This window comes from Thamnophis sirtalis, unplaced genomic scaffold (genome assembly GCF_051295495.1).
Source record: "Thamnophis sirtalis isolate CommonGarterSnake01/CBP01778 unplaced genomic scaffold, rThaSir2_p1.2 scaffold_1, whole genome shotgun sequence".
NCBI lineage: Eukaryota > Metazoa > Chordata > Lepidosauria > Squamata > Natricidae > Thamnophis > Thamnophis sirtalis.
The window spans coordinates 5,227,664-5,252,820 of NW_028261381.1; the positions used below are offsets into that span (position 1 = coordinate 5,227,664).

Below are 25,157 nucleotides of genomic sequence, written 5' to 3' on the forward strand. Positions count from 1 at the left end.
GGCGACTTCCCGGGGGAGAGCCTTCTCTGTTGCAGCTCCGGCCCTCTGGAACGAGCTCCCTGTTGAGATCCGGACCCTTACTACCCCCCCCCCCTGGCCTTCCGCAAAGCCACCAAGTCCTGGCTGTTCCAGCAGGCTGGGGGGGGGGGCTGAGAAGCATCTACCTCCACGGAAATTGTGAATGTTGGTTTTGTTTTTAATATGTTGTCTTTGTCTCGTTCCCCCCTTTCCCTTGTCTTTTGTGAGCCGCCCGGAGTCCTCCGGGAATGGGCGGCATACAAGACAAATAGATAGATAGATAGATAGATAGATAGATAGATAGATAGATAGATAGATAGATAGATAGATAGATAGATAGATAGATAGATAGATAGATAGATAGATAGAAAGAAAGAAGTAATTCAGCTTTCATGTCCTTTCTTAAGTAAAAAAATATATGGAACGCTTCACGAATTTGCGTGTAGAAGTAAAGAGTTCTGAAGAGCTCCCTTCTTCATTTGATCCTATCTGCTAATTCACTTTGTTCATCAAGCTTCCTATTTAAATGTTAGGTATTAATGCCAGTTGCTACTTTTCATTTCTTGGGGTTATCTCCTCAAAATTTGAATTAATGGAAATAGGGAGGTGGAAATACTTGAAAGTATTAAAATATTATAGCAAACAGTTCTTGCTTCCGTAAATACTAAATAATAGTTGGTTACAGGGGTGGGTTTCTCGCCCCGTTCCAACCGGTTCGGTTGAAACGGGGCCGGCGGCGTCCTCGCGCACGCACGTGGCGCACGCATGCGTACTAGCATCTGTGCGATGCTCCAGCTGCTCCTGGAGGATCGCGCAGGCGCTGTATGCGTCCTGCGCATGCGTGGAAGCGCAGAACTCGTCAAAACCAGGTAAGGAGCACGGGCGGGCAGGTGGGCCCTTCGCCATTCCCGGAAGTTACTTACTTCCGGGTTCGCCGACCAACCGGTTCGCAGGGACCGCCACGAACCGGTTGAAACCCACCCCTGGTTGGTTATCAATATACTAAGCAATAGCTATCATTCTAGAAAAACTGCTTGTATGAGAAAGAACAGAAGCAAGCATTGTATAGTCAGAACACATGACCTAAATTTATGATCTAACAGTCTCCCAAATATAATGAGAAATTGTTTCCAATTATTTTAAGTTATCTAATAAAAGTTCATTTAATCCCTTGTTTAAATATTCAAACCAAGTCTCTATAGGTAGATCTGCTTAATGGCTGCCCGATTTATCAACCGTTCAAAGTTAAAAGAGCTGAGGTGGCGCAGTGGTTAGAGTGCAGTACTGCAGGCCACTTCAGCTGACTGCTATCTGCAATTCAGCGGTTCAAATCTCACCGGCTCAAGGTTGACTCAGCCTTCCATCCTTCCGAGGTGGGTGAAATGAGGACCTGGATTGTTGGGGGCAATATGCTGACTCTGTAAACCGCTTAGAAAGGGCTGAAAGCCCTATGAAGCGGTATATAAGTCTAGCTGCTATTGCTATTGCTATTGCTAAAATGGTGCTGAAAATACAAGCTTATGACTGGCCCTTGCACTGATGATGTGTTCACATAGGCGAGATTCAGGCGCTTCTCTGCTAACAGGTGTTTGTGACTTTTGCAGTGTCCTGTGATCATGTGACTGCCATCTGCACACTTTACAACCAGTTTCCAACAAACAAAAATCAATGGGAAAAATGGTGGTAAAATTGTGAGTTGAAGTCCATAATGTCTCACTTAATGACCACAGGTTGTTCGTTTAACAATCACATGGAATTGAGGTCATCAATCCACCACTGTCACTTGATAACTCACATAACAACCATGTTGCTTAGCGACAGTTAATGGTCTTGTTAAGCAAGGAATACTTGTATTTTAATTACAGGGTCAGCAGTTAGAAAAAAAAAAGAAATAAAGTAAAAATGAAGCTGTATATAAAACTAAAATGAAAGACGTTTAATACACATTTTCCAGATTCAAAGAGAGGGAGTTAGCACGAATAACTGTGCAGAACTAGCCAGCTCAGTAGGATATTTTATTTATTAAATATATCTAGCCAACCATCTATCGGAAGGATCTCTGAGTGGCAAACAAAAGTACGATACACTACCGAACAATAAACAGTGTTGAAGCCCTGATAAAACTCATATTAAACCACCAAACACCCCCTGCCAGCCCCATCAGCATCCTGGCCCCAATCTCTAGAGAAAAGCCAGAACTTCATCAATTTCCTGAAGAGCAACAGGTTTGGAGCTGTATGTACCTCCAGGGTGAGGCTTTTTCATAAGTCAGGGGCCATAACAGATAATGCATCTTTCCAAGGCCACAAAGTAGCAATAGCAATAGCAGTTAGACTTATATGCCGCTTCATAGGGCTTTCAGCCCTCTCTAAGCGGGTTACAGAGTCAGCATATTGCCCCCAACAACAATCCGGGTCCTCATTTCACCCACCTCAGAAGGATGGAAGGCTAAGTCAACCCTGAGCCGGTGAGATTTGAACCGCCGAACTGCAGAACTGCAGTCAGCTGAAGTAGCCTGCAGTGCTGCATTTAACCACTGTGCCACCTCGGCTCTCTGTAACCTTTCCTGATGCCATATAGGACTGTAAAGGTGACAATCAGCACCTTGAATTCTACCCAGAGGCCTAGTGGGAGCCAGAACAGCTCAAATATGTGTCACCTGGATATGCTGAGATGCTCTCGCTACTGCACAGGTGGCCACATTCTGAACCAGCTGCAGCTTTTCAGGGTACTGAAAAGATTATTCTTAAAGGATAACTCTAGGCTGCATTACAATGGTTCAGCTGAGAGGTAACTAAGGCATTAGTGATCATGAACAGTGCCTCCTTATTTAGAAAAGTGTATAACTGGAGCAGTGGTGGGTTCCGGATTCCATTGCAGCTGGTACGGTGCAACGGGGCCGGGCGTCCACCACATGAATGCGTGCAGCACACGTGAACTCTGCACGCATACATACTTAGCACCCGTGATGCTCCGTGACGCTCCACGACACCTCCGCAACGCTCCAGCTGCTTGGCAGAGCGTTGCACAGGTGCTGTATGCTCTGTGTGCATGCGCAGAAGCCCCGAAAACCTCAAATACCAGCAAGGAGCACGGGTGAGTGGGTGGGCCCTCTGCAGCACGGTACCAGAACGGTACTTGGTGCTTTTGGCAGGCACCGGTATGCCCGTACCAGGGCATACCGATTATATCCCGCCACTGAACTGGAGTACAAGATTTATTTGTGGAAACACCCTCCACTATCACTGTGGAGCTACACTGAAACTTGTTAAGTATAAAGAATGTCTTCTACCAGACAATGAGGTCTAGAATAACAGTCTAAGGTATTTATGAGAATAAATATGGCTCAATAGCATTCACACTGATTTGACAATTATGGTTTTTATGATCATTTCAGGAAAAAAAATAGTTTAGTTTTCTAATAATTTATTACTATTTTTTTGTTCTAAACAGAAAGAGGCCAAAGGTTTTACTACCACCTGGGAAATGGACAGGATAACAATGTTGTCTGCGTATAAAACAGCTGGGATCACTCAATTTGCTAATGCAGGAAAATAGTGGGTGGTTCTGATCTTATTGGATTGAAGTACAAATTAAACAGAAGAGGGACTAGAATATATTGCTGTCTCACACCTCTTTCAGTAGCGACCACACCAGAGAGACGCCTCCAGGGGGAACATCTGAGTCTCAAATTGGTGTTATAATGAAAGGACTGAATGAATAGATGCAGAATTTTATGTATTGAGAAACCTCTTTGTTTTATACCACAGTCCCTTCCTTTTGGAGTTAAATCAAAACCAGATTTAAAACTGTTGAAGGCTTCCCAAAGAGAATGGATGGGCTGGGAAGAATATTTCTCTGCTACATGGAGGAGAACTAAACAATGCAGAGATTGCTGGTCTTTTTTGAAACGCAACTGCTCCTCAGCCTTCCACTTTTAGCCCTGCCTAATAGCTTTAAATAGATATATGCTTGCTGGTTTTATTTAGCAGACTGTTAGGTCTATAATTTGTCAGGGTTTAATGCATTCTCTTTGCATTTGTAGGCTGGATTAACAAGGGCATAGCCCCACTCAGTAGTGAAATAGGTTGAACTATAAATGAATAGGGAAGCCAACACAAGGAACCAACCATCCTTGTCTTCCCTTAATCATTCTAGTGTAGGATAGAATCTCTACCCAGTGTTTTTCCAGATTTTAATTGCAAAATGAGGTTGAAATTAACAGGCCAGAAGATTGGTCAGGAAGATTATTTTGAGAGGAGATCATAAATGGATTAACTATTGATTAAGATATGAAAATACTCTTGAAGTAATTAACTCAGGATTATGTGGATAGATGACAATTTAGACCCAAACTTCTATTTGTGAGAGAGCCATTAATTGAGGCCACTATTCATTTATACTGACCCTACTACTTCATTTATACTTTCCCTCAAATGACTCAATGTACTTCTACCTTACCAAGTACCATATGTACACATACAGGTACACGTATACACATGCAACTCACACACATGCATATGGCTGTGCATGTGCACATATGAAAAGGGGGCAAGTGTATTCACAAAAGACTGTGGTTCACCGATGACAATAAAACCAGGATATGTTAAGTATATTGATATGAAAGCGGAAATACACCAATGAAAGGAGGAGTGGGAAACAGAAGGGAGAAGAAAGATGGGAAGAGAGGGATAGGAGAGAGGGTAAGGGGGGAAGATGAGGAGGATGAGGATAAGGAGGAGTGGAATGTAGAGAAAGGAGCAGGAGAAAGGAAGGGGAAGTAGACTAGGAAAGGAGGATGGAGGGAAGATAGGAAGTTGGAGAGAGGTAGAAGAAAGAGGTGTATGAAGAGCAGAAGATCTATAATGGATTTTTATTTTTCTGGGCATTGTTGACAAGAGGAACTGATGGAATTATTAATTAATACTATATGATACTGGCTATGTATAGTATACATGTGATTGTATGTTGTGAAAATGGAAATAAAAAAATATTTAAAAAAAACAACAACAACCAGTTGTTAAAAGATATTCCTGGGTGGATGGGAGTAGCTTTTAATTTTGAAAAAAGGAAGGAAAGAATCACAAAAAAGTAAGTATAGAACAGAACCCATATTTTATAGATTTCCTATATTCCAACTAAAACAGTCTATTGTGCAACAGTCAGATGATATGCAACTTCAATGCAAGTCACGGATGAGTGGTTTACAGCTGTATCTTTCAAGTGTGAGGAATCCAGGCATGTTTGTTGCTTGCCATAAGCCAGGTTTGTCATGGCATCTGAAAATGACAGCGCTTTGCATTATTATAATTTCTAGTGTTCCATGATTCTACTTACTGTACGCTACATTTTGTCATGTTCTGCTGACTTCTATTAATAGCAATAGCAATAGCAGTTAGACTTATATACCGCTTCATAGGGCTTTCAGCCTTCTCTAAGCGGTTTACAGAGTCAGCATATTGCCCCCACAGTCTGGGTCCTCATTTTCACCCACCTCGGAAGGATGGAAGGCTGAGTCAACCTTGAGCCGGTGAGATTTGAACCGCCGAACTGCAGAACTGCAGTCAGCTGAAGTAGCCTGCAGTGCTGCATTTAACCACTGCGCCACCTCGGCTTGCCCCTGCTTGCCTCAATATGTTTCAAGATTAAGAGGAAAACCAGTGTTCATTACATCTACTAATGGTTGGTGGGAAAGATAGCAGGTTTTGTCCCTGAACTAAACTAAATAAGGCTTAAAGAACAGCAAAGACTACCTCTGTATTATTTGCTCATAGTAGTTTCGAGGAGTCTGTGGGTTTTTTTATTTTTCTATTTTCTCTATTTTTCTTGCAAAAATCCAGAGCTTTTTTAGCTGAAAAAATTATGAGCCTGTGGTAGCACAATAAAACCACTATTTAATAGACTAATCAGGAGAAGGACATTATTCCTTCTGCTCCAGTGTTTCTCAACCTTGGCAACTTGAAGATATCTGGACTTCACTATTTGACAGAACTCATGTCTTACATATTCGATGGAGTCGAACAGTGTTTCTCAACCTTGGCAACTTGAAGATGTCTGGATGTCTGGACTTCAAATCCCAGAATTCCAGCGAATGCTGGCTGGGAAATTCTGGGAGTTGAAGTCCAGACATCTTCAAGTTGCCAAGGTTGAGAAACACTGTTCTACTCCATCGAATATGTAAGACATGAGTTCTGTCAAATAGTGATATTTGCATAATGATGTTGTTACACAAACTACATAAATTGCTGCATACTGAATTTAACTCCCTCATCTAGACAACTTGGGATGCAACAGGGCTATCTGTAATTTCAAGGAGATGTCCAGTCTGTGCAGGATTTAGGGTCAACTTACCTGAAATCTTGAACAAGTGGGCAATGCCATGGAATTTCACCCACTAAAAATTCTAATTTTCTTTCATTCTGGCAGCCGTGCCATCATTCAAAAGATGATGTCGCCTGGCACTTGAAAAAGCTTCCCTGCCATAACTCAGTAATAAATAGTAGACTAATAGTTTTTCCCTTGTTCATCCCAATATGGAAATCATAATAAAACTGAATTGTGCTAATATCTGGCAGGAGGAAGAGGAATGTGGGTGTTTTGAAATCCAAAGATATTAAATAATTACATCCCAAAGGACTTAACTATGCTTTTATAACATCCAGTATCTATAGATACTGGATCCTCCTACCGTTCAGTCACATAAGTTTTAAATCTGAATATTTACATAGACGATTAGCAATAGCAATAGCAGTTAGACTTATATACCGCTTCATAGGGCTTTCAGCCCTCTGTAAGTGGTTTACAGAGTCAGCATATCGCCCCCACAATCTGGGTCCTCATTTCACCCACCTCGGAAGGATGGAAGGCTGAGTCAACCTTGAGCCGGTGAGATTTGAACCGCCGAACTGCAGATAGCAGTCAGCTGAAGTGGCCTGCAGTACTGCACTCTAACCACTCCGCCACCTCGGCTCTCTAATATATAACTTTGTGTTTATTGTTATAAAAAATATATCCTCTTCTCAAATCTGATTTAAAAAGTACAATGGCTTTTGGATTTTTATTTATTTTATAATTGCTACTTGTGAATCTTTATGTTTTAGGTAAAACATTCAAAATTCATTTTCACTGAAGTTCTGCAATTTTAATCGAATTACAGATTTAAAAGGAAGACAGCTAACTAATTAGCTATTGTGAATGTGCCAAACTTTGTCAGGTTTTTAATTACTTTATTGATTTTTTGTATTGCAAAGCTGTATTATCACGAGAAATTATTCTGAAAAGAAACAATATCAAAATATTTTTGATATATTATTAAATATATTAGTAAAATAGTTTTGCTGTAACTTATTTATGCAAGATATAGATACTCCAGACAATAACTTTACTTCTAATGTAATCAGACAATGATAGGATAATTTTATCTCACTTAATTTCTAAAATATACAAGTTTCCCTGTGAACAAAACCTCTTAGAATAAAATCAAAAGAAAAATCCATATAAATAAAAATAGAGACACAATGAACTACAGTAAAACCTTTGTTAATAAGAAACACCAAAAGAATGCCACAAGCACTTTTTTAAAAATACCACAGAGGTAAACTCTTTAAAACAATATTGACTAGTCCAAGAGAATATGTTCCATGAGTGCCAAAAAATTAATTATGGAGTAGGCACCAGGAGAAACTTTTTAGCTGAAGTATTCCATAAAAGAATACTGGAAAAGTTTGTTTTTAAGCAATCATATCTCAATACTCAGACTCTGATGGTGATATCAGGCTCAAGAGGATGGATGTGTTTGTTCAGATAGTGTTTTTTGCTCATCACAGAAACGTTAAATAAGGGATCCATGTACTCCAATTTCGCATTTATGAATACTCTGTTTATGGAATTTATGAAGCACTAATTTAAAATTTCAGAAAGGAAAAGCAGGGACACTGGAATATATCTATTGTAAAACAATTGCTTAATAGTAGCTGTAATTATGGTAATACTTCAATTTTCTTTCTGTACCCTTGGATTTCTGTAAAAAAAAAATTTACAGGAACACATTTGTCTATAAGAAAGAATTTTATATCAAGGAAATTCAAGGCTTTTTATATTAGTTTTTTTAAATACTACATGAAATAGTTTGGCAAGTTAAGACTGATGGAAATGTGGAAGAAAAGGATAATGATTGAAAGAAGAGTGAATCCCCCTCCTCAAGCATATGATGATTCTCCCTTCTCAAATATAATGTGGAACTTGTTTTATAGAATTTCAGTGTTTAATAATTTGCTATTCCTACCGCATAAGGAGAATATGTTAATCATGAGGAGGTTATTGGAACCAAAAGGTTTAACATTCTTGTTTTCCACATGAAGAGTGTTTTTAAATATCAATTTTGTAAAACCCTTAATAGGATCAAAACTGCTACAGCTACTGATTTTGAAAAATCTTAAGGTAAAAACATCACTATAATTTTTCTAATTAACAAAAATATTGCTACTCATGATTAGCTACTAGCTAACCCAAAAAATGTGTGTGTGTGCGCGCGCACGCACACACACATGTAAACACATTAGATTGAAAATGATTGTATGGGATCTGGAATATGCATTCGTCACTCTCAAATCTATAATAGTAGCAGCAGATTTCATAACTTTCAAAAAGCAATACTGTGTAAATAAAGTAGACAGAATTAATCTTGATTCACATGCTTAGGCCAACCAGTCTATAATTTCCTCTGAAACTAGATACAGTATTCACTGTAATTTCAAGTCTTTTTAGAAGAGGGTTTGTTTAAATGTATGACAATTGATAACTAGGTTAGTTAAGCCACTTTTTCTTTCATGTTAGTTATTACAAGCTAATTGTTGTGCTTTTTTGTGCTATTGTTCTATACTACCCCAATTTTTGTAAACTGAGCGGTAGAGATCAACAAGAAAGAAGGGAGGGAGGGAGGGAGAATTAAAAACATCTTTAGCTAACAAATTCCATTATAAAAGAATTAATATGCCAAGAAACTTTTCTTAAAGCTCAAATTGTTTTTGTACAAGGAAAAATAATGTCAGTTACATATTGTTATGTATGTTATGTCAGAATTAAATTCAGTCACAAAGAACTGGACAGATCAACTTCAAACATATCAACCATAAAAATAATAGCAACAGAAATAGGAATAACACAAATGTTGTCCAACCTGCTTCCCTGGACAATACCTTTTATGACTGAAACAGATAAAACATGTTCCACTTGTGTAAAAAAATAAGAAGTATGAACTTTAACTTGGTTGAGAAATTCCTTCTACCTGCATAATCCTGTCCTGTATATTGAAGAGCTTCCAAACTCTTTGAACTGGTATGCTGACAGGTTAACTAAGTATTTTGACAGGCAATGCAAAGCATCTTCTTCTGCTCAAGGAGAAATATTGAAGCTTTTCTTCCAATTTGTTAAACAAACAAACAAACAAAAAACATTTAAAGGTAGGATGTACGTTAATTTACAGCCAGTAATAATATAGTAAAAACAAAATTGTATTATATACACAGCAATATTTTATCTATAAACACCGCTATAGATGTGTTGTGTATGTTAAATTCTTTTTCTATTAAAATGTGAAGTCAATGTGAATGTCAAATGTGAATACAATTTAATTAACTATATTGCTGCTATTAAAATTAATTGAATTTTATATGTAAATGTTTTAAAATATATTACCACTCTAGCAAATTATATCTACCAGTATATTTGTTGTTTAACTTTTTTGTTAATCTCCAAAACTATTTTTTAGAATTCTGATTGTTAAATAAATGATGGTATTTGTCACAGGTATATTTGAAATTGGCCTTAACTATTTATATAGATCTTACAGCTCCATCTAGCTCTATACAATGGAACACAATATTAATAGTGAAAAGTGAAAATACCTTATGGAAAATCTATGTTGTTAAAAGGTCTTATAAGTAATACAGCAATACTGTTGCCAATAAGTTTGCCTCCATTAATAAATAAGAAGTTTGGTAATCCTTTATTATTTCTATCCACATCAAACTAGCTCGATTCCATTTTTTGGAATATTTTTACAATTGATTGGTATGAAAAAAGAAAAAAAATGAACAAGAAAGGAACTGAAATACAGCGTTAAGAGTCAGAGTAAAGAGAAATTGAGAGTAAGGAGAAAATAACTAGAGAAAACTAAAATCAAATAACGGATTCATGTATGTTTATTATAATTATCTAATTATATTTGTCAATATTGTTAATCTAAATTAATTTACTGTTGTGGGCTTGGTAAGATATGTGTATCTCATTACTAAAGTATGAAAGTTTCACTCAAATGCTTCACGAATGATGGTTTTTCCCTTATTTGACTGGTGCCCAGTCAAAATTCTAGGAATTAACTGAATTTTAAATTCATGGTCTTTATTTATTGCTTTAATGTTTTATATGGTATTTTTATTGAACGACATTAAGCTGCCTAGAGTCACGTGGGCAAGATGGGCAGCACAGAAGTTTGAATGAATGAATGAATGAATGAATGAATGAATGAATGAATGAATCAATCAATCAATCAATCAATCAATCAATCAATCTTCTTTTTCTGTAGCCTGGTGAAAGAGAGAACTGTACTGATAACCTTGACGTAGGGGGCTAAGGCTACTGAGCAGAGGTGGGTTCCTACCAGTTTGCACCTATTCGGTAGAACCGGTTTGTCAAATCTACTGAACCGGTTAGAAGAGGTTCCACCAGTGGACCCAGAAATCAGGCCACACCTACAGAAGAGCTTCCAAAAATTTTTGAAACCCACCACTGGCAAGGATCTTGTAACTTGACAGCTTTAAGACTTGCATGCTTCAATGCCAGAGTTTCTGAATAGCTACTTGGACCGACCTAAGTACTAATTCATAATTTCATATCCGGTCACATGGGCGGCAAGCCACTCCCATCCGGTCACATGGGTGGCAAGCCACTCCCACAAAGGAGGCCACACCCACAGAGTAGGTTCCAACAATTTTTGAAACCCACCACTGCTACTGAGATAAAAAAGAACCAAGTTATCAAGCCAGAAACAATCATTATATAAACAATTTCCCAATGTTATTATACAGCCACCAAGTATCTATTAATTTAGAAGAGCAGGAGGAGGAAACCCCAGAACATAGCTACATGAATCTCTGATGCTTAAGCATTCTGGTGATCAAGCGTTGTAAGGTTTATACTTTTCTGCAGTAAAGTTGTAATTTGCTGAGTTATGTATGTTTCTTTTGCTGACCACAGATGATAGTAAAGAGATAAGTGTCTAGTGGCTGATTTACCCTCTAACCCAGATGTGAAACATCACACTTGCCCATTTTACTGGAGATCATAATAAATGTAAGTGGCTATTGGACATTCCAGTCATATTGATTCAACAATCACAACATAGCAAAATAGGGTTAGGGTTTTAGTTTTGTAGTTTTCCTATGTTGGTATCAACCTCCATAACAGCTGCTAACCTCTGGCAAAACTGGGCAATTTATTGGTCAGTATATAGCAGTCAGAAATTGGGATGCAACTACTTTTTATGTCAAAGTGTTCCTTTAGAACGGAGGAGGGATTGTTCTGCTGAATTCCCTTTCTGATTCTTAGCCTGGATCAAAAAACAGTGAAGGTTTCTTTTCTGTTGACAAAGTAGAGGTTCCACACTCGGCCTGGAGTTGGTGGACAAGTATCTTCACTTACCTATCAGAGGAGCAGAACTGTATAGCAATAGCAATAGCAATAGCAGTTAGACTTATATACCACTTCATGGGGCTTTCAGCCCTCTCTAAGCAGTTTACAGAGTCAGCATATCGCCCCCAACAACAATCCGGGTCCTCATTTTACCCACCTCGGAAGGATGGAAGGCTGAGTCAACCTTGAGCCGGTGAGATTTGAACCGCTGAACTGCAGATAACAGTCAGCTGAAGTGGTCTGCAGTACTGCACCCTAACCACTGCGCCACCTCTGTATCTCTTAGAGCCAATATGACTGACCAGATTATGGCTTTCAGTCATAATCAGGGCCAGCCACAAGTCATTAGATACTGAGCTCAGTGTGTTTTTTATGTTAGTAAATCAACAGCTAATATGACTTTCTATCAAAGTAGGGCACTGGTTGTACCTGCTAGGTTTACTCTTCTCTATCATTTGGTAGTTGTTGTGGCCCAGCAAGTGCTGTTGGAGCTGCCACCAGACTCCGACAGCGAGGGGACCTATGAGTCGGCTCTGGCGGATGTGGAGGACCCTGGACAGGGTTCCACCTCCGAGCAGGGTGCAGAGAGGCTGGTTGGCCACCAGGAGGTGCCTGAGCCTTGGACCAGTGGGGAGGAGACAAGGGAGAGTGGGCCGGAGGCCAGTAGTGAGTTGTTCCTGGATGCACGCCATCGAAGAGCTACTAGGCGTCAGGAACAATTACGCAATTACAGGAGGTGATTGTAATCAGCTGGTGGTCATTAGGCTCCTCTCCAGACTATAAAAGCTACTTGTGCACACGGCCCTCTTTGTAGAAGTCAACACAGGATTGAATGTCGGAGGACAGTACTGTGAGCTTGGCAGGCTGGATTGCTGCCAAGTCTTATCTGTGTTTATTGCTGCCTGAGTTTGTCTGAGTTGCTGCCAAGGTCCTTATCTGTTTGTTCTGCTTGGCTTTCAGCCACTGAGGTTTTGGTGTCTTGCTATTAAAGTGCATTCCAGTTAAGCTTGTCTCGGCAGTCATTACTGGACGGAGGAGGAGGTCAGAACAGGTAGTGTATACAGCAGTTGATGATATGATGCTCTTCCAAGCAAAATATGTAATATGAGTGCATCTCAATGATGAATACTGCAATACTTAGTACATTTCTGAAACACCCTGATTGAAAATGCAAACACCACACTCCACTAGTTTTCTTTCAAAGGAAAGAACAAAGGAACAATTTTAAAGTTTTTTTTAAATGTCATGACAAAGGAGAGGAGAAAAGGAAATAGGAAAAACTACAAATTACCAAAAGACAAAAGAGAGGAGAAAAATGCAAATTCCTTCCTGATGGAGAAAGTTCCTGATGATGCAACCATTACAGCAATCCCAAAGAATTTTTAAAAATGGGAGTTATGCCTTTAGGCATGGACACAGAAATAGGCTTTACACAAAAGTCTTAACCACAGAAGGTTCTGATGAGAAAAAAAACTCTTTTTCTTTTTTTAAGTACCTAAATGTGTCTATCTAAATGAATATAATTTGTGACATTAAAAAGGCATATTGTCTGAAGAAAAGGTTTTTCTGCTGTATTTTAAACTTCAAAGATAGAACAAATATTAGATCTCACTCCGAATGATGAAAATGTTAATTCATGCATGGATTTTGATACTGGACTACAATGTACTATGGAAGCCACGTATATTTGTTTAAATACTAGAAAGAATCGGAATAATCCAGTTATCTGTTTTCACTTTTTTTAGTTAAGAGATTTTGTAATGGAAAATATAAACTGTTTCAGATGGTCTAACCAAAAAGCAGGATTTAAACCTGATTTTTTAAAAGCATTGAAGGCTTTGAAAAGAGGGGAGGCCCATTAATCATCAATCCCGTAGCTCCGAAGCAGGCAAAAAATAAAGGGAGGAATATGCCTAAAAGTATTTTATGGGAAGATCTGCTTTGGATCCTCCAGAAAGGATAAGAAATATCTAGGAACTAAGAGTTGCACTTGCAACATAAATGCATCCTATCTCAAAACTAGGATGTGACATGCTGATCTTTAAACCTATGTATCAAAGCCTTTATGCTTATTCTGTCATAACGTATGTTCCTATTCCAATTAAACTACTGTATATACTCGAGTATAAGCCTAGTTTTTCAGCCCACTTTTTGGGCTGAAAAAAGCCGCCTCGGCTTATACTCGGGTCAGTGAAAAATTTGCCCGAAATGGAGGAGAAAAAGGGGCGGGGCCATGCCGCTGGGTGACACTCGTGAATGGCCCAGTGCCCCTGTGAGTTTCCCCTCCCTCTGTGTCAGTTTGCCGCGCAGCGCGCACCGCACCATCCCCCCTCCTCACGTTCTAATGTAATGCAGGGCTGTCTTACGATTCCCCTTCCTCCCCCTCCTGCCGCTCTGCAACGATGTCCCACCTCCTCCTTGTTATGGCAAGCAGCCACATAGCGATGTCCCACCTCCTCTGGTACAGTGATCCAATGATAGGAATCACTGTGCCGTGTGTCATAGGAGGCGGGACATCGCTCCCGCGGCTGCACGGGACATCATCATCACAGCGGGACATCAGCATCATGAGGTGAGTGAAGTATTTCATTGAATACACCACTAGTTTACTGTTTTTCTTTGAAATAAATATTCAAAAACATTATTGGTATCTATTTTTATTTTTGAAATTTACCGGTAGCTGCTGCATTTCCCACCCTAGGCTTATACTCGAGTCAATAACTTTTCCAGTTTTTTGTGGTAAAATTAGGTGCCTCGGCTTATATTCGGGTCGGCCTATACTCGAGTATATACGGTATATGAAAAATTTAAATAAGTCAGCACTTAAAAATAGAATAATTAGAACTCCAAAATACACTCTAGGGCAATATACTTCAATAAAATTATTACTTGTCTCTGGAACATTAAAATAAACCAAAATCAAACTGACTTAGACTCTTGGGAAATGTAATATCTCCAAAAATTCTCTATTTAAGACTTGTGTCTTACTGTGTATGAGTCTCACTTAAAGGTCACAATAGATGAACTCACTGTAATTTTTAAGAGTTTATTTCATTAAAGACATTCAGTATTAAAAACGTAACTGGTACATTTATATGAAGTGTAAAAGGCAATTTCAGGCCATCAGCAATTTCACTTTTCTAGGAGCATGCTAGGTGGTATTTATTATCCAATTTCCATAGTGAACTCTTTTTTCAATCCATTAAAATTGCTCTAAACCTAATCACCCTACTTTAAAGCAACATAAAAGCAAAAGTGGACCACCACTCAACTTAAAACTAATAGCTGACTTTTCGTGAACCCCCAAAAAGCTTACTAAAAAAAAAGTTTTAGCAGCAAGTTAAATGCTCTTTCTGAATAGTTTTACTCATTTAGTCGCAGACTATTCTAATGATATAGTTTTAAATGCCATATTTAGTTTCAAAGATGTACTAATCAAATAATTTAATGAATATAATGATATAATATAATGATGAAGAAGAAGGAGAAGGAGAAGGAGGAGGAGGAGAAAGAGAAGGAGGAGGAGGAGGAGGAGGAGGAGGAGGAGGAGGAGGAGAAGGAGAAGAAGAAGAAGAAGAAGAAGAAGAAGAAGAAGAAGAAGAAGAAGAAGAAGAAGAAGAAGAAGAATAGCAATAGCAGTTAGACTTATATACCGCTTCATAGAGCTTTCAGCCCTCTCTAAGCGGTTTACAGAGTCAGCATATCGCCCCCACGGTCTGGGTCCTCATTTCACCCACCTCGGAAGGATGGAAGGCTGAGTCAACCCTGAGCTGGTGAGATTTGAACAGCCGAACTGCAGATAGCAGTCAGCTGAAGTGGCCTGCAGTATTGCACCCTAACCACTGCACCACCTCGGCTCTTTTAAAGAAGAAGAAGGAGGAGGAGGAGGAAGAGGAGGAGGAGGAGGAGGAGGAGGAGTAGAAGAAGAACAACAAGAACAACAAGAACAACAACAACAAGAACAACAAGAACAACAACAGAAGAAGAGAAGAAGAACAAGAAGAACAAGAAGAACAAGAAGAACAAGAAGAACAAGAAGAACAAGGAGGAGGAGGAGGAGGAGGAGGAGGAGGAGAAGAACAAGAACAAGAACAAGAACAAGAACAAGAACAAGAACAAGAAAACTACTTACGATCTGCCCTCAAAGTTACAACTATCACATCACACCTACAGTCGGATAAGCATGATTTGGGTACTTTGAAACTGGCATTTACAATCATTGCCGTGTCCTTCAGTCATATGACCACAATTGTGACCTTCACTGTTCAACTTCCGACAAGCAATATAAACGGAGGAAGCTGGATTCACTTAACAACCATGTTATTCATTTAATGACTGCATGATTCACTAGACCAAAGTGGCTCCTGTATTAATATTAATGTATATAATGATTGTGTGTGTTACATTTCCCAAAACAATAAAGTCATTGTAGTATTTTCCCTTACACATCCAATCCTATGTTTGTGTGAAGAGAAATTGGTAACAATTAAGCCATATGAGCCTTGTGTTTTATTCAAAAACATTTTCATGTATTGGAAATCAAAAACTGAATCTGATGCTATATCTAAATCTAAAATTTAATTTTAGACTATGTTCAGTCAAAAGGAAATGATGATGGAACTATTTCCTGAATGGACAATTTTGCAACAGAATTGGATATGGTATTAGTGACAAAAAAAAAGGGATTTGAGCTGATGAACTTTAAAATTTTAAAAAAAATCTATTTGAACTCAGATGGCATTTTTAAGACCCTATCTTTGAAACACACCCAAACCATTTTTAACCATCTAGGCTTGTTTCCCATTATATTCCCTGTAGGTCTTTTTAAATAAAAGAAATACTCTATACTTTTCAGTGGCTATCAGATAAAGAAAACTATTCCTACACTTTTTTACACTTTGAAAAGTTGTCTTGCCATTATCTTTAACAGTCTATAATCACATTAACTCTGAACAAAAACAGTAAATAAACACTGTTGAGCATACCTATCCATCCCTGTAGAAATAAGATTGTCTTTCGCCTTTAAGAAGCCAAGACGCATACTGTTAGCTGGCGATAACATATCTGGGATTTGGAGTTTGAAGAGGAGATATTAATAATGCTTCAGGTTATCCATCAAAAATACAGAATTCAAGATTAGAAAACAAACTAAGATTAGTGAGTTTGTTTTACAGAGGTACTGTTAAAGCAGTATATAGCAACAGAATAGACTACTTAGCAGTAGTGGGATTCAAATAATTTACCAACCAGTTCTCTGCCCTAACGACCAGCTGGGTAAGCGGGGCTCAGTGGTCATGTGATCATGTGGGCGTGGCCAAGTCAATGTCACTCAGGTCGATGGGCACTTCGCCTTAGTTGTTACAATGGTAATAAGGGTTAACTGGAGAGGCAGTTTCTGTAAGCAGGGCAATAAAGATGAGGCTAGAAACAACACCAGAATGTTTCCTTCCTTACAGGATTAGCCCCGTAAAGTGGAAAAAAACAAAAGGAGATTTCTTCCAACAACCGGTTCTCTGAACTGCAAACGGTGTTTGCGCGATGCTCCGCCGAGCAGCTGAAGTGTCATGGAGGCTTGCAGAAGCGTTGCTTGATGGGCCGAGGTGGCGCAGTGGTTAGGGTGCAGTACTGCAGGCCACTTCAGCTGACTGTTATCTGCAGTTCAGCGATTCAAATCTCACCGGCTCAAGGTTGACTCAGCCTTCCATCCTTCCGAGGTGGGTAAAATGAGGACCCAGATTGTGGGGGCAATATGCTGACTCTGTAAACCGCTTAGAGAGGGCTGAAAGCCCTATGAAGCGGTATATAAATCTAACTGCTATTGCTATTGCTTCTGCGCCCGTGCATGTGGGTGACGCTGAGACCGTTCCAACCATACCAGTTGGAACGGAACCCAGAACCCAGACAGAACTTTGCTTTACTCAACATGCAATATAGTCTGTTCACTGTCTTCTCAAGCCTAAAGTAGCTATTTAATTTTGTACCAATTGGAGGTCTCCAGAGTAGACACAAAGGCAGAACCATGTATAATACATTATTTATATTCTACTCTAAAGAAGGTTACTAGCGCACATCCCGTTACTTTAAAGGGGCACAATTGGTTTATCTACCAAAGCTAATAAAATGGTATCCTGTCCACTACAACATTTAGATTTTACATTTTTAAAAATCTTTTTTTTTTCAAAATATATTTTTATTTTCATTTTCATAACATATAATCACATGTATACTATTACATAGCCAATATCATGTTGTGTTAATTAATAATTACATCAGTTCATCTTGCCATCAACTCCCGGGAAAAAATAAATAAATAAAACGAAAAACCAATTATTGGCTCTTCCGCTCTCCATACACCATATTTATGCCCTATCCAACACTTTCTTCTGCCTCTCTCCTCCCCCTCCCTACCTCCTTTCTTCCCTCCATCATCCTTTTCTACTCTACTTCCCCTTCCTTTCTCCTTCTCCTCTCTCCCCTTTCCAGTCCTCCTTATTCTCCTCATCTTCCCCCCCTTGCCCTCTCTCCTAACCCTCTCTTCCTATCTTTCTTCTCTCCTCTGCTTCCCACTCTTCCTCTCATTCACTTGGTGTATTTCAGCTTCTGAGCAAACTCCATTCTGTGTTGATGGTATTTATACTTCCATTTCAATATACATAACGTATCTTCTTCTTGTTCAATTGCTGAGTCGTGCCCTACTCTTCGCAACCCCATGGACCACAGATGCCAGGTCCCCCTGTCCTCCAATGTCTCTCAGAATCTACCCCCCAACTCATGTTAATTGCATCGATGTCAGGATCTAATCATGTCATCTGCTACTGTTCCCCTCACTTTTTTTCCTTCAAAATTCAAACTAGAAGAACCTCCAAATTACACCTTTGCTGATAAATCACTGCTCTGGAATTATAGTTCCTTGCAATTATCACCTCTTTTATCAGGATTAGGTTTTCTGAAAATATTTACAATCAATCAAACTGTATTGGTGTACTACACAATACAGCTTAGGCAGGAAATACAGCTGTAATTTATAGACCGAGGAAGAAAATTTGCAAATCCCTACGTGTTTCAAAAAACTATGTTCTGATCTATACCAGTACAGTTATTCAATTAAAAAAAATAGTAGTTATGATAATTAAAGGAGCAGCTATTCAGGTTTCTATTTTGGTTGTTGTTTGTATTTGTTAGCTTCTATAATTATTTCCCAATTTTATGTTTAAAATAACTATTTCACCAAGGTAAATCTTTTTAGTGTTTATCTTGGCGTGGGCAGATTAAACCAGACTACAATGGAAGAACCTGAAAAAATGAACAGCTATCTTTGAAATTGAACCTGCTATCTCTGATTGTACAGCTTTAAGCCTATTCATAATCAGCATGGTGAAAACTAGGTGAGAGCCTGAAGGCAGATAACATATAAAAGAAAATATTTTCAAAGCAAGTGAAACAAACAAAGGAGATTTTTTTTAAAAAAAGAAATGGCTTGACATATTAATTCTTCAACGAACAGTAGGTTTACTTCATGCACAAAAGAGGAGCTATCTCTAGGATCAATCTTAATAGTTTGTAGGCTGCAGTAAGGAATTCACAGGCGGGGAAGGAACAGGATTCTATAGACTTAAATATAGATTGGCAGAAACCTTTAAAATTCCACTCTCAACACCAATGAAATCTAATTTAAAGAAGAAAATCCCAAAGGAGAGAAAGCATCAAACATGGTTTTGTTTTTTTTCATCACCGCGAAATTTGAAGTTCCCACTGCTACCATGCATTTAAAAAAATCATTTGTACGGGCGCCCTATATAACATACACTCAATATTGAGTTGTGAGCCGCCCTGAGTCCCCTTCAGGGGAAAAGGGCGGCATATAAATAAAATAAAATAAATAAAATAAACATTCAATATTACTCAGAAATAGTACATGCAAATAGTACATTCAGAAAATAGTTGAGGCAAGGGAGTGTTCTTGAATAATAGCTGTATGCATTTCAAAAACAGATGAGACTATTACTACGACATGGCATGTGGAAGTCTTATCCAAAGGAAAAGATTTTAAAACCTCCCATTGTGTCAGAGGTGGGGTCCAGAGGTGGGTTCCTACCAGTTCGCACCTATTCGGTAGAACCGGTTCGTCAAATCTACTGAACCGATTAGAAGAGGTTCCACCAGTGGACCCGGAAAGCAGGCCACACCTACAGAAGAGGGTCCAAAATGTTTTGAAACCCACCACTGGTCCTTGGATATGATTATTCTACACTATCATGCTCCTATTTATAAAACTCAGTGCCTCTGTGAAAGGTAAGGATGACTACTGCGTTTGTGGTGCAATCAGAACATTGCGTGTGTTGAAGTTGTTTTAACGCAAACCAAAGATGCCTTTTAAAAAACAAGTTTACATCATATTCTTATGCATGCCAGTGCTGTGTGGGAGGTAATTTAAGGTGGTTCTGACAAGTGTCGTCGGCATCTTCATATCCGGTCACATGGGCAGCAAGCCACTCCCATCCGGTCACATGGGCGGCAAGCCACTCCCACAAAGGAGGGCCACACCCACAGAGTAGGTTCAAACAATTTTTGAAACCCACCACTGCATTGTGTATGCATATAACTGCTGAAGGTGCTTAACTTCAAAATATATTTGAAAAGAAGCCAAATCATCTGGAATATCCAAAACCATTGTTGCTCTTTTTGGTTGGAATATTAATACAAAGAACTAAATTCCAGAAGTCAGTTTTCTTTCATATGAAACTGTTCAACATTTTAGGTGAGAAAAAGAGTGATATTACTTGAGTATCAAGAAAATGCAAGTGTTTATTGAAAATTCCTGTTAAAAGATTCCAAAAATAATGTACTCCGAATTTTTTTTTTTATCATGGATTAGCCATGCAGTTTTATACACGGAGTGACAACTTATTTCCTACTTCCTTATTCTACATGGCCATCTTATACCAGGTTGAAAGGGGGGGGGGAATCTGAAGATTTCTAGTTAAAAATATCATGGACCTACAGTATTTCCATTTACCTGTAAATTTATCAAGCAAACATTACAATAGATATTTATATCACAGAGTCAGTTCCTGAATTTCTGACATAAAAAGAAGGGTGAACTAACCTAAAGGTATATCCTGAGCAATTTCTTCTATTTAGGAACATAATTCAATTGGTTCTTATATTAGTTCTTATATTTTCTTAGTTCTTATATTAGTTCTTATATTTTCCAGAGAGAAATTTTGACCTATTAAAGGTTGCCTTCAACTTATAACAATTCTTTTAGTCACCATTCTAAGTTACAATAATACTGAAAAAAATGATTTATCATTGGTCCTGGCACTTATGACTGATACAGCATCATCACTGTCGCATGATCAAAATTCAGGTGCTTGGCATTTTTGATGATTGCAGCATCCCAGGAAAATGTGATGGTCACGTGTGACCTTCCCATCAGGCGTCTCACAAGCGAAGTCAATGGGGGAAGCCAGATTTGTTAACAACTGCATGGCTCTCTTAACAAATGCAGTGATTCGCTGAACAACAATGCAAAAAAGTCATAAAATTAGCATCTTTCTTAAGAAGTGAAGTTTGACTGTAAAGCAGACGTAAAGTGAGATTTGGACATTAAGTGTGAAGCCTACTGGGTCAGGCTGGGCAGCCTCTTAGAGCACCTTTACTTCTATATTAAAAGCCACATAGACAGAGTTGGAGCTTGCAAAAGAAACAGGAAGCCAGTGCCTAACCACAAGATGTCCCTATGTCAAAAGCCTATGTCAAAAGTCCAAGGTTCAATTAAAGTTCGTTAATGACATGTACGCCATAAACAAAAGGAGAAGTAAGACCCCCATCTCCTTATAAGGCTTTCTCCTCAAGGTAACCACTAAGAATAGCAATAGCAGTTAGACTTATATACCACTTCATAGGGCTTTCAGCCCTCTCTAAGCGGTTTACAGGGTCAGCATATTGCCCCCAACAACAATCCGGGTCCTCATTTTACCCACCTCGGAAGGATGGAAGGCTGAGTCAACCCTGAGCCGGTGAGATTTGAACAGCCGAACTGCAGAACTGCAGTCAGCTGAAGTAGCCTGCAGTGCTGCATTTAACCACTGCGCCACCTCGGCTCTCGAGAAATGTGTTAAGTATTTCCGTGTTGCAATGCTTTTGAGAATGTATAAGAATGCGTGCTTCGATAATTAAGGTTGTTCAGAACTTGCAATGCTAGCCATGGGTTCGCTTTCTGAACGCCCTCAGACTCTTTGAGAGTGGGCGGCATAGAAATTAATTAAATAATAACAACAACAACAACAACAACAACAACAACCTGGCTGCCAAATAAACTTTTCCTGTATCCTGAGAAGTCTAAAGCCTGTCATTTTCTGCAACAACTGGATAGGGTCACGTATAACCTGTATCATTCATTTATTTTCCCTGAACTGAAAATATGTTTGTTTGTAATGCTGTAATATTCCTCCAATTAATTAGAAGTTAATGAGAGTCTAAATTCAGTCCTTCCTTAATATAGCACAAATCATGTTTGTATGTTTCTATGTATGTAATTTGAAACGGAAAGTAAGAAAGTAATAGCAGGGGACATTCTATGAACAGATTATGTCTCTAACCAAGCAACTGTTTGTGGTTTGTGTTTTGTTAGGAGATGGTAAGAAGATTCTTATATACTACTTTAATGCTACAAACTACATGATGTGGGGAAAATTATCAAAATTTGGAAGTGTTTCAAACTGTGTGAAACATGGGAAATGCTCGGGTTTTTTTTAATTCATTAAAAGAAATATCATGATATACCAGTTGAAAGACACACACAAAAATTATACAAAAAATAGCAATAGCAGTTAGACTTATATACCGCTTCATAGGGCTTTCAGCCCTCTCTAAGCGGTTTACAGAGTCAGCATATTGCCCCCAACAACAATCCGGGTCCTCATTTGACCCACCTCGGAAGGATGGAAGGCTGAGTCCACCCTGAGCCGGTGAGATTTGAACAGCCGAACTGCAGAACTGCAGTCAGCTGAAGTAGCCTGCAGTGCTGCATTTAACCACTGCACCACCTCGGCTCTTGAAAACAAACTTTCAGCAGCTTAAAGAATTCAATTTACCTCTAAAATGCAAGGAAAGTACCTTCTAAATCAGTGGTGTTCAACTGTGGAAGCTTTCAGACTTCCAACTCCCAGAATTCCCCAGCCAGCCATACTTGCCAAAATTGGATACCCCTGATCTAAATAGGCTTGGCCCCACTCACTTTTTGAATGCAGTCCTTGGCAAAGCATAGCGTGACTCTCAAACCAATAGTTGCACACCTGTTCTTTTAACCAGATTTTTATTCCACTAAGTATTATAAAATACTATTTAATGCCTTTCAAAAAGTCTTCAAGCATTAATATTAATAAAATGAGATCCGTAGATTTAGTGGTACCATTGAGGTCTTGATTTACATCAGATAGAGAGAGATAGATTATATAGGTATGTAGATACAGATACAAATATAGATAGATATAGATACACATTCAAGAAACAGAATGGAAATGTTCTTGGTTATTATTTCTTACTCTTGTTCTACAGTTTACAAAACATTTCTAACCCCCAAAAGAAATACTATGATGGATGTGTATATGTGACAGACAACCTGACTACTACCATTATAATTCTAGTTTTCATATGGGGTTCTTAAAAGTGAAATGTATATGTAACTGGTGCCCTATAGTTATTGTAGAAACAGTAGAATTTGCCATATAGGCTGCCAAGATATAATTAAAATATCAGTTGGAATAATTGAATTTTTATTCTGGTATCATAAAAGATTGATTTGCAATCTTTGTATTCATACTCTACATGAACGTGATATCTATGACATATGTAGGAGTCTAGTAAAAAGTGGTTTTGTATAAGGCAATAATTAGTGCTTGTATTATGTATAAGTCATCATACAATCATGTAAGTGTCCCCAAAATAAAATTAAAAAAAAATGCCTTAAGATCCACATATTTTTCCATAAAATGTCTACAGGAGTCTAGTTCATATTCATCCCTTCACTCAGCCATAGCTAAGATATATAACTGTTGTGGCCCAGCAGGAGCCGTTGGAGCTGCCACCAGACTCCGACCGCGAGGGGCCCTCTGAGTCGGCCCTGGAGGATGTGGAGGACCCTGGACAGGGTTCCGACTCCGAGCAGGGCGCAGAGAGACTGGTTGGCCACCAGGTGGCGCCTGAGCCTTGGACCAGTGGGGAGGAGACAAGGGAGTGTGATCCAGAAGTCAGCAGTGAGTTGTTCCAGGATGCACGCCATCAAAGAGCTACTAGGTGTCAGGAACAATTACGCAATTACAGGAGGTAATTACGCTCAGCTGGGGGTCATTAGGCTCCTCTCCAGACTATAAAAAAGACTGCTTGTGCCACGCCCTTCTTGCAGAAGTCAACGCTTTGACTAAAGAGAAACTAACTTGGCAGGCTGGATTGCTGCCAAGGTTTGTCTGAGTTGCTGCCAAGGTCCTTATCTGTTTGTTTGTTTGGCTTTCAGTCACTGAGATTCTGGTCTTGTTATTAAAGGACATTCCATTTAAACTTGTCTCGGCTTTCGTTACTGGACGGAGGAGGGGGTCAGAACATATAACTATGTTTATATATATATAAGACGGCTTATATAAAGTAGAAATTATAAACCCCCACCAAAGTTATCCTAAGCAATATACAAATAAAAATCACATTAAGACCTACACAAAGGAAATAAAGTTATCTTCTATCCCCTTCCAAAAGGAAAAGAAAAACAGCAAGAGCGTATCAGAAAAGGAGCATGTTTGAAGGGCATAGCAGCATAATGGAGAAGACCCTGCTATTAATTACAACATATCTGGTGTCAAAAGATGGAATAACAAAGTAACAAAAAAAAAACTGTCCCATGGACTTTAACTATAAGTCTTATACTGGAGAATTTATGTGCCAAGGTCTCAAACTATTTTACACTTTAAAGGTCAACATTTTTAATAGTGCTTGGACATAAAATTGGTAGGCAACACATTTATTTTAAAACTTGCAAGTTGTATTCCTTCTCATTTCTATTACGTGATTCTGACGATAAAAACTAAATCTTGTGAAATATTTTCATTGAAATGCAATGGACAGGCCAGTAATCTTTGAGCAACACCTTCTGAACTGACCCACAAAACAGGAATTCAATTATGGTACCACTAGTTCTAATCTTAAGACAATCGTTTATTTAAAAACAAAAAAACAAAGAAAGGAGATGCTATCAAAGTCTCTGAAAAATTAAATGCTAAGATTATCCGTGAAACTGACCCAGCTTCCTTCATTTTCACTATGTAGAAATCCTAGGTTAGGTTTCGTTTCAAATATCTTGGCCCCATCACAGACTGTTACTAATCAACAGCTGTTAAATCCTAATTCAATTTATTATTTCTTTTGCTGCGGACTCAAGACCACATAGCAGGCTT

The 25,157-nt window shown here is 38.7% G+C and overlaps 1 protein-coding gene across 1 annotated transcript in view; it reads right to left on the reverse strand.

Annotated features, from left to right (window-relative positions):
* Window positions 1–25,157, reverse strand: part of PARD3B (par-3 family cell polarity regulator beta) — a 587,816-nt gene that overhangs the window by 508,475 nt on the left and 54,184 nt on the right. The gene's annotated exons all lie outside the window — the stretch shown is intronic.